General features: G+C 39.8%; 1 long non-coding RNA gene across 6 annotated transcripts in view; it reads left to right on the forward strand.

The window, feature by feature from the left end:
* The window catches only part of LOC121512359, a 98,918-nt gene that overhangs the window by 15,349 nt on the left and 70,161 nt on the right, over positions 1 to 13,408 (forward strand). The window contains exon 3 of one of the 6 annotated variants that reach the window (XR_005992103.1): positions 10,993 to 11,070. The exons of 2 other annotated variants lie outside the window; for them this stretch is intronic. This is a non-coding gene — a long non-coding RNA (uncharacterized LOC121512359). Of the gene's footprint in view, positions 1 to 9,425; positions 9,477 to 10,797; positions 10,868 to 10,992; positions 11,234 to 13,408 lie in introns of those variants that run through there. 3 more of the 6 variants (XR_005992102.1, XR_005992100.1, XR_005992105.1) reach the window with 3 other exon arrangements.

Genomic DNA, 13,408 nt, shown 5'->3' on the forward strand with positions numbered 1-13,408 from the left:
TCCATGCTGTGACATTTAGTCCAAGTCATCTTTTTTTTTTGACAATACCGCAATATTACCGTACCGTGGCCTTAATACTGTGATGATATCGTACCGTGAGATTTTGATACCGTTACATCCCTACTGCAGTGGTAGTGTTATTAAAACAGGAAAACATTTCTTTATTTAAAAGGAGACCATACTTTAGCCCTGAAAGCTTTTCTTGGGGGAAAAGATGTTTTTGCTCTTCTCCTCTCTGGTTTCTGTGCCATAGATGGTGAACTGTGATAATGACTCTGTGTTGTGTTCTCATTACATAGTTTTCTCCCTTGGGTGTTGTATGTTTTGTCACTCTGATTGGCCAGTAATGAATGGGATGGAACATTTGTCCAGTCATCCTCCTAAATCATTTAAGGGTTCTGCCTTTCCCAGACATGATCTACAGGCTGCTGCACAGATAGATCTGGAATACACCTTCTAGAATGGGTATGCAAAATCTGTTGTTAGAGCTGGTCTGATCTGTGGGATTCCACAGGGAACCATTCAAGGCCCTGAACTGTTTTCCCGCTTAGGCTAAGATTTTCCATAAACACAACTTCTCATTCCACTGTTGCACAGATGATACAGACCTCTTTCCGTCAAGCGAAACAGTCTGTCAGATCTAACTTATCTTATACACCGCCTTGGAGATTAAATAGATATGCATAATCTGTAATATTTACAAAAACATAGGTCAAAAACTCGCAGACTGTTTGTTGATCAGTATGATCAAACAGGTCTCCAATAACTGAGCCACCTGTTCAGCTATCAGACCCAACACAAGACATCTTTGCCTTATCTCCGATATTTGCTTTACAAGTGGTTTCCACTTTAAGCACTTTTCAAAAACTACTTTTTTAACTCCAGTTTCAAATAAAAACCCATCCGATCATTCAAAGACCTGATAATCCATGGGATCATCTCTTTCCAGTTCCATTTTTATCACTCCTTGTAGGCTGGCATTAGCCTGCCACAGCTGGTCAGACTGCTGACTGGGTCCAGGCAGAGGGAACATGTCAGTCCCGTTCTAGCATCACTTCACTGGCTCCCAATAAGCTTCAAGATTGATTTTAAGGTTCTGTTGCTCGTATTTATACCCTTGAAGGGCTTGGTTTCCCCTGAACATAACTGTACTCCCACTTCCTCTCGACCCCTGAGATAATCTGACACGGGCCTTCTGACAGTTTCCCGCTCATGTCTTGAGCTTCAAGGTGATCATGCTTAAGTGGCCATGCCTCCTAAACTGTACAACAGCCTTTCTCCTCCATCAGGTCTGCTCCCTCTGTTGACTCTTTTAAGTCCCACTTTAAAAAATACCTTTATATGTTGGTATTTGATTTCTCTTGTCCTTCCTGTGTCAGATATGTCCTTATGTCTTACTGTTATTACTATTGTTACTATTAATTCTTTACTACTTATATTTTTTTAGCTTGTTTTAATACCTTCTCATCTTCTTATTCATGTTTTAATATCTCTTCCTCCTCTTACTGTTTTGATTTCCTATATCCATGATCTTAAGTTTTTAATTTAGGCAATTCTTACTGGCTTTAGCTTTTACCCTCTTGATACTTGTATCATTTTAGCGTTTTGCCTCCTCAGGCTTATTCTTTTACACTTATTCTTTCTGTACAATTTTACTTCTCCTAATGTTTTAGTTCTTATTGCTTCTCTTTTGCTTGCCTTTTAAAACTTAAGCCCCACTGGTCACAGGTTCTGTGGCTGGGTTCCTGTGTTGGCCGGGTACTCGTGGGTTCTTATGATGTCTTTGTTTTAATGACGTCTCAGGTTGTCTCAGCTCAGGTGATGTCATGTGAAACATATCAAAGCTCTTATGACTTCCATGGATTTTTATTTCTAATAATATCTCAATAATATGGTTGTTTGGGCTGAATGTATAGTTTGGGTTTTGATCTTGTTTAGGTTCTCTTGCCTTGAGTGTTCTCTTGTTGTTGTTTTGTTGTCTTTGTCTTGCTGCTTTGCTGTGTCAAAGCACTTTGTAAAACCTTCTTTTTTAAAGTGCTATATAAATAAATCTATGATTATTATTATTATTATTATTATTTATTGTTGATCTCTGTGTATTGTTAAATTTCTGTGATTCTTATGCATTATTTCTTTTAGACTCTGTACAACATTTTGCTTAGCTGCTTTCTTTAATAAAGCAGTTGTGACCAATACAGTGATGAATATATACCTACTTAGACAGCTGACATAAGCAGGGAGATATTAATCTGGTGTAAATGACTGGAACTCTATCCAGTGTTTAATTGAATTATATCCCTCATTATCCCACTGTTTTGGTTTCCACCAACTCCAGAGATAGAAATTTGAGCCAGAAAATTGCTAAAACCCTGGATAACTTTGTGTGCCAAATTTTAAAATGATTTATTCTATTTCTATCACTTATTCTTGACTGGACTATTTCATCAGCCTGCTACAGCTTGATTTATGCCACAGATATCCAAGAGATATGAAGTTATTTGTAGAACCAAAGGGACATCAACCCCCTAACCCTTTATGTTGTCCTGGGGTTAATTTTGACCTGTTTTTTTAAATATGTTGACTTTGATCCAGTTACCTCAAACTAACATGGTCAGTTCCCTACCACAACCTTTGCCAATATTATTCATTATAAATGGTTACTATGAATTAAGGGGGTGTTATATAAATGTAGAGCACTTGATGTTGTGACCCAGGAGGAGCTGTAGTCATGACTGTTACCAAAAAATTACAATTTCTGCTGATCTTTAAACTTAAATGCGGTGCTATATCATGAAATAAGGCATATTTTCTATACATTAGGAAAGTAGGTGTAAGAATTGTGATAATAATGAGAGACTGTTTGCTATAAAACACAAAGACAGAACTGGGGGATAAACATTATGCTTTATAAAGAGACAACACTAGATGAGTTATGCTTGATCAACAAGAACAACAATTGTGATTATTTGCTGTTATTAGAAATGTAATTGTGGCTGCGTGGGGATCTTTTAACATCAGATTCTCCTCTGATCACAACTAAAGTCAAAATGATTGAAAAAAGTTGTTTTATTAACTCAAAACAAGGAATAATCTCATTAAAATTAGATATATTGTGCATTCATGTCAATAAAAATGTAGAACATGTAGGGATGCACAATAGTATTGGCTTAATATCTGTATCAGCAGATATTAGCTTGGAAAGGCAAACATTGGTATCAGCAGACTTCAAAATTTCAGCCGATTTAAATTGTGTTCAAAAGACAGAATTTTAAGTGTCTTGTTTAAATATCAGTGTTGGCATCTGCTAAAGTGAATCTATAAATATCAGCATATCAGATATCCGCAAAAATCCAAGAATGTGCATCCCTAATAAACACATACTCATTCATAACTATGAATTAGGAAAGTTGGTGACATTATCTGTTGAGACTGAGTTGGGAGAAGCTCTAAAACTCAACAAATTACACAATATGTGTGCTGTAAAACAAAACAATTATCGAGCTCACCTATTCAGGAATGTAATCACTGGATTCAAACAAAGCTTAAGCTGCTTTTGATCTTCACAACTTTCAGCTCTCTACACACTTGATTTTACAGTACAAATTTAAGCGAATGAGAACAGACCATTAAAAAACAGATTTAAAGACATCATAAGACAGGGATGCACTACCAGGTCGTTATAGTAAAAGATGCTGTAAGCATGGTGCAGCAGTGTGAGGAACAGATAAAAAATAACAAGGAGCCATAAGCATGTCAGGGTGTCTTATAGAAAGCCAGAGCTGGGATGAGGACGCGCAGTATGAGAGACTGGCACAATCACTGAATGTGATTGAAGTGCCATGTGTGGTACTCCAAATCTGCAGCCCTCGTGCTCCATTGCCCACTCTTCATCTTAGCTCCTCGGCCAACTCTTAGATGTACCACAGCCGGTCACCTGCTACCCACAACCAGGCGAGAATTTAGAGCAAGGCATGCTGATAAAAATGGATAAATGGGGCTCATATTGTGGCTTTCTGGAAATAGTCCTTCAAGCAATAGCTATGTCTGGCATATGTACATGCATGATGAAGATACTTAGTTGTGATTGCATTCATTTAACTGGATGTCCAATACCTATAAAAAGTGTGCACCCAGTTGGATGATTCACCTTGTTATTGATTCTATGAATCAATCATGGCCAATATAAGTTGGCTTTTTTGACCAAAAAAGCCTAAGCTGATGTCAAAGTGAAAACAGATTTATACAAAGTAATGTCAAATAAATAAAAGTATGTAATGTAAAGTAAGTGATTGCACAAATATTGACCCCCTTCAAAGTGTGATCTAATTTAACGGAGGTCCAGCCAATTAACTCAACTCAACTTTTTTTATTTGTATTGCACCTTTCATACATAAGACATGTAGCCCAAAGTGCTTTACAAGGAACAGACAGACAGTAAGGAACAATAGAAACCAAAGAAAACAAAAGATAGAAGGGAATAGAATAAGAGAAATTGAAGAAATTGAGATAAGTCATTAAAATACAAAACCATAGATAAAAAAAATAATACTAATAAAATAAAATAAAATACAAATAAAATTACCACATGTTCAAAGCCAAATTAAAAAGATTTGTCTTCAATTATTAATTTTTACTAGTAGTCTCACCGTTAAAGAAATGGGGACTACCTGAGTACAGTGAATGTGTCTCAAGTGACTGTAGTGTAAAACACCTATGTCTGGACGATCCAGTCACTGGTTAATCAGTATTCCTGGCTACCATTATACCATGAAGACAAAAGAACACTCCAAGCAACTCAGAGAACAGGTTATTGACAAGACGTTGTGTTTGGTGGACACCAAACACTGCACATCACCACAAACACACCATTCCCACTGTGAAGCACAGTGGTGGCAGCATCATGCTGTTGGGTTGCTTCTCGGCAGCCGGCTCTGGAAGGCTTGTAAAGACAGAGCATAAAATGTTGGTGACGTATTTGTGCAGTTTAGACATTATCAAGGAGTCTGCCTGTAATTTTTGGTGACTGAAACAACCTTGTTGGTTTAAAACAAATCCAAAGCAGTTCTATTAAAACCAAGATAACATTCTTATTAAGGTCTTATTCTTCAGCTTCATTTACATTTACAGCGATGAATCCTTCGTTGTGAAGCGAGAAGGAGGGGAATTAAATTTCCAAAACACTACCTACAGTTCGCTGTGATTGGTTGAACTATCTGTCCATAATGGGATGAGTAGCAAGTATTGTGATTCAGCTTTTAAAAAACTTTGGTTGTGTCCTTTTTTAAGTGCATACAACTGCAACGGATAAAATCTACACTGTGGCCCAGTACTATGATCTCTCGCTTTGGCAGATCGTCAACTTAATGTAATCCCTCATAATCTATTTATCACACAGCCCTACCAAAGGATGAGATCAAGGTGACTACTACCACCTCTTTTACTCAGTGTATGGTGTGAAAGCCTGGCTCAGAGTATATCCATGAACTCCTTTCCATGTGTGTGCTTGAGCATGTGTTTCATGTGTGACCGGGGTTAGAAAGAAGTCACTGAGTCAATGCATGACCTTGTCTAACCGGCTGGGTATCAAACTCATGACAACTAAAACTTTTTCAGCCCCAAAGCCTATTTATACAGCCATACAGGCCTCTTTGAAGTCGGCACTTAAAAGCACCACTAACTCACCCTGGAGGAAGAGCCCGGCACACAGAGGATGCTCTGGATGTCTCAGCCTGTCTGTGTATGCTCACCGGCCCTGCTCAGTTTTATGATGACTAACCATTTTTTAACTTTAATATTTCTAGACTTTACACCTCTCATCCCTTTAATGTCCATCTGCTCCAACGTCTGGGCTGCAGTCTTTGTTTTGGGCGAGAAGTTTTAATTAGCTTTCACACATTTAATGCTTCTTATTTAACATTTAAGAAATGCTCTCAGTGTGCACCTGTACTGTCATTTGTCAGATAGCTGAGTTGATATATTATACCTGTGTCTTTTCTGTCAACATGCCCCTGATCTGCTAGTCTACATCGTATCTTGGACTGGTTTATATACAACTGACTGGGGATGTCCTTGGCAGCATGCCATTTCAATTATCTTTCGCTTTCACTTTCTCTGGAGTAATCTTTGAATCTTACTGCTCTCCACCTCAGTCTCAGCCCGCTCTTTGAAAATCACTTAGGTTTTTTTCTCTCTTTAATGTCCATCAAATATTGAATGTTTTGCAGTTTCCATCCCGGTGCTGTGCAGATGCTTGCTGTTATATTCTGTGACATGTTAGGAAAAATATCAATTTTGCTGGTCTTCACTTTTGATGATGTGACACAACAGTGAGTCAGGTAATACCATGAAATGAAAACCTGTACATCTTCTATTCTAAGAGCTTTTCCAGATGCATTTTTTCAATTAAAATATTATACAAATGAGAAGAACTGCATTTTATGTTACAGCATTTATTTTTTCTCTTTATACTGTTTGTGCAATGAATGAATCCTGATATTCAAAGTTACAGTTGACTCACAAGTGTAATCCTCTAAGAGGTAAATTTGACATTTATTGGAGAATCATGGTATGTGTCTTTTGTATTGTGGTATGTGTCTTTTGTATATACAGAAAATAAGGCATAGTCAAAGATCACAAGCATGAGGAGACTGAAACTTTGGGAATACACGTCTCCAAAAGGGCCAAAACAAAGATCCAGGCATTTAAGGACACCTTAGATGATGCCATCGAATCCGTGTCTGTGGATGGTGAGAACTTGGAAGTTGTGGAGAAGTTCACTTATTTTGGCAGTGTAATCCAATAATCCACTTAGTGCGAGGTTAGGGTCAACTGCAGACTTGGACTCTTGATGGTGCCATGGGTTCACTGGGCAAGGCAGTGAGGTGCTAACGGTTTCTGAGCATGTGGAAGAAAGACAGAGTGATTCAGTCTTGGTCCTCTCAGTCTTACTGTACTCTTGTGAGGCTTAGCTTCTGGCTGATGGCCAAAGACACTGGCTGGACTCCTTTGTAACCACTTCTCTTCTACAGGCACCTGGCGCCCTTTCACAGGCCTTATTCATCTCACTGCATACTGGGTGCATCTGCATCGTTACAACACATAGCTATGTTTTTTTAGAAGATGCAAGTTTGGCAATGCATATAGCCCTCTGCATGGGTCTCAGAGCTATGCATAGCCAAGGTGTATGCTAAGGCATAGCTTTGATGCAGTAGTGTAGATCAGGCTTTAGCTATTAAACTCAATTCATCCCTTTCATAAGATCACAGAAGATGGCTTTACAAGTCTCTGTTTTTGGTTCCTAAGTACGTTGTGGCTTGACGCTAAATCTGTGTGGTTTGAAATTTTGATAAATTGTGATAAGCTGCTTCTAAAAACTCCCCATTTCCTGATATGACTCTTTCATAAAAAAGCATCATATGAACTGAAAATATAACAAATAAAAGTGACCATTATGTTATTACACAGCAATTGCAGGAAATAATTTGTTGAATTTATATAGCCTATACGTTGCTACAATTAGCAGTGAGTGTACAGAGTTGCAGTATTTACAGCTGCTTCTTTGACCACGATCCGAGCTCAAGCCCACTTCCTAAAATCATTACAGCAGTGTTGATTTTGTCAACTAAAACCATGACTAAAAATGTTCGACAGCCTTTTTTTTTCCATAAAATGTAAAAATGTAATGTAATGTAAAATGTAATTTAGTTTTCGTCAGACATTAAAAATCCATGATATTTCTCCTCTGTAGGTACATCTTTTGAAATAACAATGCATTTGTATTTCTTTTGCCAGAGCAGGAGAAAGCAGGGACCCCAGGTTTGGCAGGGTGCATAGAACACACTACCATGACTTGGTACCAGATTTAGGCAAGAGAATACCTGGACTAAAAGTAAGGACTAAAATGTGAGGACTTTTTGTGGACTAAAACTAGACTAAAATGTTTTGGAGTTTACGACTAGAATGAAACTAAAAAGGGTAGAAATGACTAAAATGTGTCTAAAACTAAAAGATATGCAATCAAAAGACTAAGACTACAGTCAAAAATAGTTGTCAAAATTAACACTGCATCACAGGCCTAAAACAAGTTATTCATTCGTTCAAAATTATCTGAGCAGTTGTTAAACCTGGTGTACTGGAAGTGAATGGCTGCTCTGCTGGACATATGATAAACTGAGCTGATCCTTCCCAGCACATAGCCTATGCCCAAGTCTTAGAACAACAGAGACATTCTGCAAAGATAACAATCTCACTTAATGTTGCTGTTATCATAGATGTCAAACTTGGAGAGGAGATAACACACATGCTGATATTGTGCTGTAATTCACTTTCATTATAAACACTGTCTCCAGCTCCGGCACAACAATGAGGTGGTGCTGTTTGGTTAGTAAGAGTGCAGGTTTGTCTGGTTTTGTCCTACAAATGTCAGAACAGCTATGTAAAAGAAGGAACTCAACCCAAGCTGTTGTCTGTCACAAATAACTCCACTGCTTGGCTAAAAAGGTTTAGCTACCTATGGCATCAGGTTCACAAAAAAAACATTTTGTGGTAAACTGATGACAGGTTTGCTATGGTTTACCACCTTTGTAGTGCCATATAGCAATGTTTGAATCACTAGTTTCCTTTTTTTGTGACTGTTTTTGTGTTAATACTTTCCACATGGTGCATGGTTTTATCAACTCTACTAATAACCAAGTTGTAGGTGTTTCACCAAAGAAAGCAAACCACTTTGAAAATGCTGTGCGATAAGAAAGCAACCATTTGCTGTGTTCCAAATATTTTCTGCTCCATTTTACATGCTTCAGTTGCACACAACTTGTTGCTTTGTGAAAGTAAACACATTTTAGGCTGACTGTGTAGTTATAATATTGCACCTTGAACCCTCTTGCTTTCACTTTCTCAGTCAGTGCATCTGTTTTTGCTCTTTTGGCAGCATAGTCGATGTGAAGTGTCCTCTCCTGTGCAGAGGGCTGTGAGCCAGAATAGCAAATAAAGCATGCTAGATTGCAGACTGTGAGATGAGCCAGGATATAGATGGACATCCTGGTGTTTTTGGGGCAAACTGCATTTGACATTTAGGCATTAAGACACGCTAAGTCTTCATCTAGTATACTCGGTCCAAGGAGTGGGAATCGCAGAATCAGCCATAATGGGATTGGCAATATGTGGCCCATGGTGATGATGATATCATGATTCACTGGTGCTTTAATGACAGATATACTGCAACACAGTCATGTGATGATAGATCATGGTATCTTATTAACTCAATAACTTTGGGTTAAAAAGATAACATGCAGAGTTATTGTATTCACTGCAATTTAGTGTCAGTTTCTTCTGTTATCATTTGTCATTCTTTAATTTTGTTCACTTCTTCTGTAGTTATCTTCTTCCTCTTCTTTTATCCCTTTGCCAACTTCTTCTTTGCCCAGTCAACCTCTGTTCAAGTTTTCTTCATTCATCTCTTGAACACGACCGTGGGGAGTCATGAGGCAGTGAAATGGTGAGCCAAATTGCTCTTAAAATATTTCTAGAGCATCCTGTTCTTTCAAAAAAAATCAACTATCAAAATTTCACACCATTATTTAATGTGATCATATTTAGACTCTGGCTCTAAGGAAAAGAAAATACTTAGAAAACAGTCAAATTCATCATAGGACCACTGTGTTAGCCACGCTGTACAGAGTATATCAGGCTCACATCACTCCCGTTAACATTAGCAGCTAGCTCTGCAAGCCTTCATTCCTTTTTGCAGATTAATACCATGATTTGATATGTGACATTTTCACTTTGGCTGAGTAGTTATATGTGAGTTCAACCCTTAACAGCCTTCATACCAATTAATTTCCATTTATTAGCTACTTAAAAAACTAATAATGTGCTGTTTCTACTACAAGCTAACTGCTAAGCTCCTCTTCTTTATGTCAGGTGAAGTGCTGAAGTGGCCATTCACTCAAGCTACAGCGGCTCTAGTAGTAGGAGGTACTCTGCTGTTTAGAAGAGAATTATAGACAGGGATTTCAAGCCTGTTTATAAAACATTATAGGTTATTAGTCTAACTGACTCGTATATTTTGTGCTGGCTACTTTGATGAACGAATTAAACTGTTTAACCGTGCACATCTCTAGAGCTATCTTTTCTGCAGTTCACTAGCTCAGTCAGCTAGCCACACGTGTGTACTAATACAGCTGTGATTACCCTCCAATGGCACAGAGCAACATGCCAATTGCCAAAAAATAGAGAAACAGAAACTGTGCATATCCTTGGGTATTTTAATTTTTTTTTCTGTGAAAACAAAACTGCACATCCATTGTAGCTAACAAACATTTTAACTTCATTACTTACTCACCTATGGCTGAATTAATAAAGCAATAGAATCATGTCAAAATGAATGGCAAATCGCCTCACTTCCAGTGTGTGAGGTCGCTAGCCCCCATTTGGAGCAAAACTGCTGCATGCAGAGCACAGCATAGACGGTGTATGTGGAACTTGAAGATGACATGTCTGGGGACAGTGGCTTAACATTTTTTTTATCACAAGCTGTGACTCCTAAAGAGGTGACTTTAGCTTACAGGGTAATACTTGGGAGTTAAATTAAGCTAAATCACCATTTTTGGTCTGCAAAAAGAAATTTTCCAGCTGGTGCTCTGATATAATTCTTCTCTTTTAGTCATATCATTTTATTTTCATGAGTTAAAGATCATGTCAGTCATGTCTTTAAAGATGAGAGAGAACACCTAACACGTTACCAGCATTCAAAGTGTTGGCTCCCTTTACTTGAACCTCGTCTCTCCTCTCCTTCAGATGGATTGATCCTGGTTTGATGTTTGAATGAAGACGGCTGCTGAGAGTGAAATAAAAATGCAGAACCTGACACCGCTCCCACACAGTCTGTCTCTTCGTCTGACTACCGCTCTTTGCTTGGCTGCTTCTGACCAACTATCTGCCTGATTGCACTTTCTCTCTCTCTCCCTCTCGCTCTCTCACCCATCGGATCAGTGTTGCTCAGAGCCAGCGAGAGAGGAGGTGTGAAAAGCTCATGCAGAGAGAGCAACCCCAGGAAATGCCAGCCAAAGAGTGAGTGAAACAGGAAAAGTGTGTCAGCGTATGTGTGTGTGCCTGATTTTGTGTGTCTCTCACTTTTCTACCTGTCTGATCCTCTTCATCTGAATGACTCTCAGCCTGACATGTTTATAATGCATGACTTGAACTATGGAATATTAAAATCTTGTTGTTTTAGTCAAAATGGAGCTGCTATAAATACGCTGGCCTTTCTATTAAAGTGCTGAAGCTCACACACGAAAGCCTAATATATAACACATTTACATTTAAGTGTAACAGCCATGTGTAGCATTTAAAAGCCAAACATGAAATCCGTTTTAGACGTATGGGTTCCTTTGGCATGATATCGCCCAAAAAAAGATGTCTGCAGTCAAGATGCACATAAAATCCATGAGGAGAACAAGAGCCTGTACTCGTTTCAACACTTCAATCATAGATGTTTCAACACTTTAAAGCTGCAGGAGGAGAAATGGAGAGCTGTGTCCTCTGAATGATATTAATAAGAAAGACACTCCCCACACAACATGCATACCCACATAGAGAGACACTTCAGTGGCTCCTGAGACGAACAACTCTGCAGCTTTATCAACCCTGAAATGGGAAGTGGTTTGTGGTATTAAAAAGGAATACGTGACTGTGGCAAGCAAGCAGACGAAGGTTGGGTCTCGGTCAGGAGGAAGAGGGAGGAAAGGATGGTATGTCGTGCAAACAGGGTCCTTTTAATCCTGATTAAACCCCTATGTATAACATGATTCTGGTGCAGACACAGCACAGCCATTTCCACTAATGTTTCCGTGTATAGGCACACTTTAAGCCACAGTGACAGTTTAAAAAGAGCTGCAATTAAAACAGGTTTTATTCATAAGGTGTGCTAAGTCTTTAAAAGTGAGTGGCTCAGGTCAGGCATGGGAGCATATGCAGGTTTGGCACTTTCTGTGTCAACCTGTACTACTCCGATATCCTGGTGGCCATCGCCCAGGCCTCTGCCAGATCTATGCCCCACCTCTCCAGCTATCCTCCAAGCTGACCCCATCACATAGTACCAGTCCACGTCCGAGGCATGGACCATCCCACTTAGTCCTAGACACCCAGTGGTGAGCTGCATCAGGCCTGGGAAAGTGCACAAGTGCCCGTAGAAGTGCAACTGCTGCTCCTGTATGTAGCAGCTCACCCTTCCCATCCCCGCTCTCCTGAGCATGTCAGCATCAGACACATGGTCTTGCCAGTGATCCCCAAAACTATGCTGAAGAGAAGCTGTCACAGAGGAGTCCAGCAGCATCTTTGGCCATCAGTCAGGACCAAGGACTGAAAGACTCTGACTATCATCCGCATATGGCCAGATACTGGGAACGTCACACTGCCTTGCCCAGCGAACCCATCACCCCATGTGTGAGGCCGAGTCTCTGGTTGATCTCATCGTCACAGTCAGTGAATCAATGGATTATCCTGCAAAGGAAGGGTAGCTGCTCTACAACTTCCTTGCTCTCACCATCCAAGATGTCCCAAGTCTGCTCTTTGTTTGCCCCAACAGTCCCAACGTTTCAGCCTCTTCCCTCAGGAAGTTAAGAGCCTCCACAAGGACATCTACAGTCTCTGCAAGGACGACAGCATCATCAGTAAAGTCCAGATCAGTGATCAGTGATCTGGACTTTGACATCACCAAATGACACTTCACAGATTGCTGCACCTGTTACCAGCCCCGATATCCAGTTATCCCGTTATCATACAGATACTGAAGAGCTTCAGAGAATCAACCAAAGAAGTCAGAGGTGAAGCCACCACACTTCACAGCAATCTCTGTAGCAGAATATAGGGTAGACAGCAGCTGGAGGAGCGGATATGGGGTCCCTTGGAGCTCCAGAATCCCAGAGGTCTTCTCTACTCACCAAGCCAAATGCCTTCTAAAAGTCAACATAGCCTGCAAGCAAGCCTCTACTGGATTTAAGAGAATGCTCAGTGAAGACCCAAAGTGCAAGAATGGTCTACTGTAGACCTCTTACGTGTAAAGCCTGACTGTTCCGACCGCTTTTGTTGAAGCATTGAATCATGGATCCTTTCAGCAGTGCCAGTGTAAGGACCTTGCCTGGCACTGAGAGAAGTGTAATACCCCTATAGTTGTTACACTCTCGCACATCACCCTTTGCCTTCCAGGTCAGGACAACAATGCCCCTCGTTCAGCTGGTAGAGATGATGCCTGTTCCCCATACAGAGCAGATAACAGCATGTAACCACAGCCTTGAGCATCTCAGCTTGGATCCCGCATACAACTGGTGCTTTCCCTGCCTTCAGCTTTTTTACCGCCTTTTCCAGTTGATGTGTGTTTAAATGTATTAAATAGGAAAGAGGGCAAAAG

Source organism: Cheilinus undulatus, linkage group 7 (genome assembly GCF_018320785.1).
Source record: "Cheilinus undulatus linkage group 7, ASM1832078v1, whole genome shotgun sequence".
Classification (NCBI taxonomy): Eukaryota; Metazoa; Chordata; class Actinopteri; order Labriformes; family Labridae; genus Cheilinus; species Cheilinus undulatus.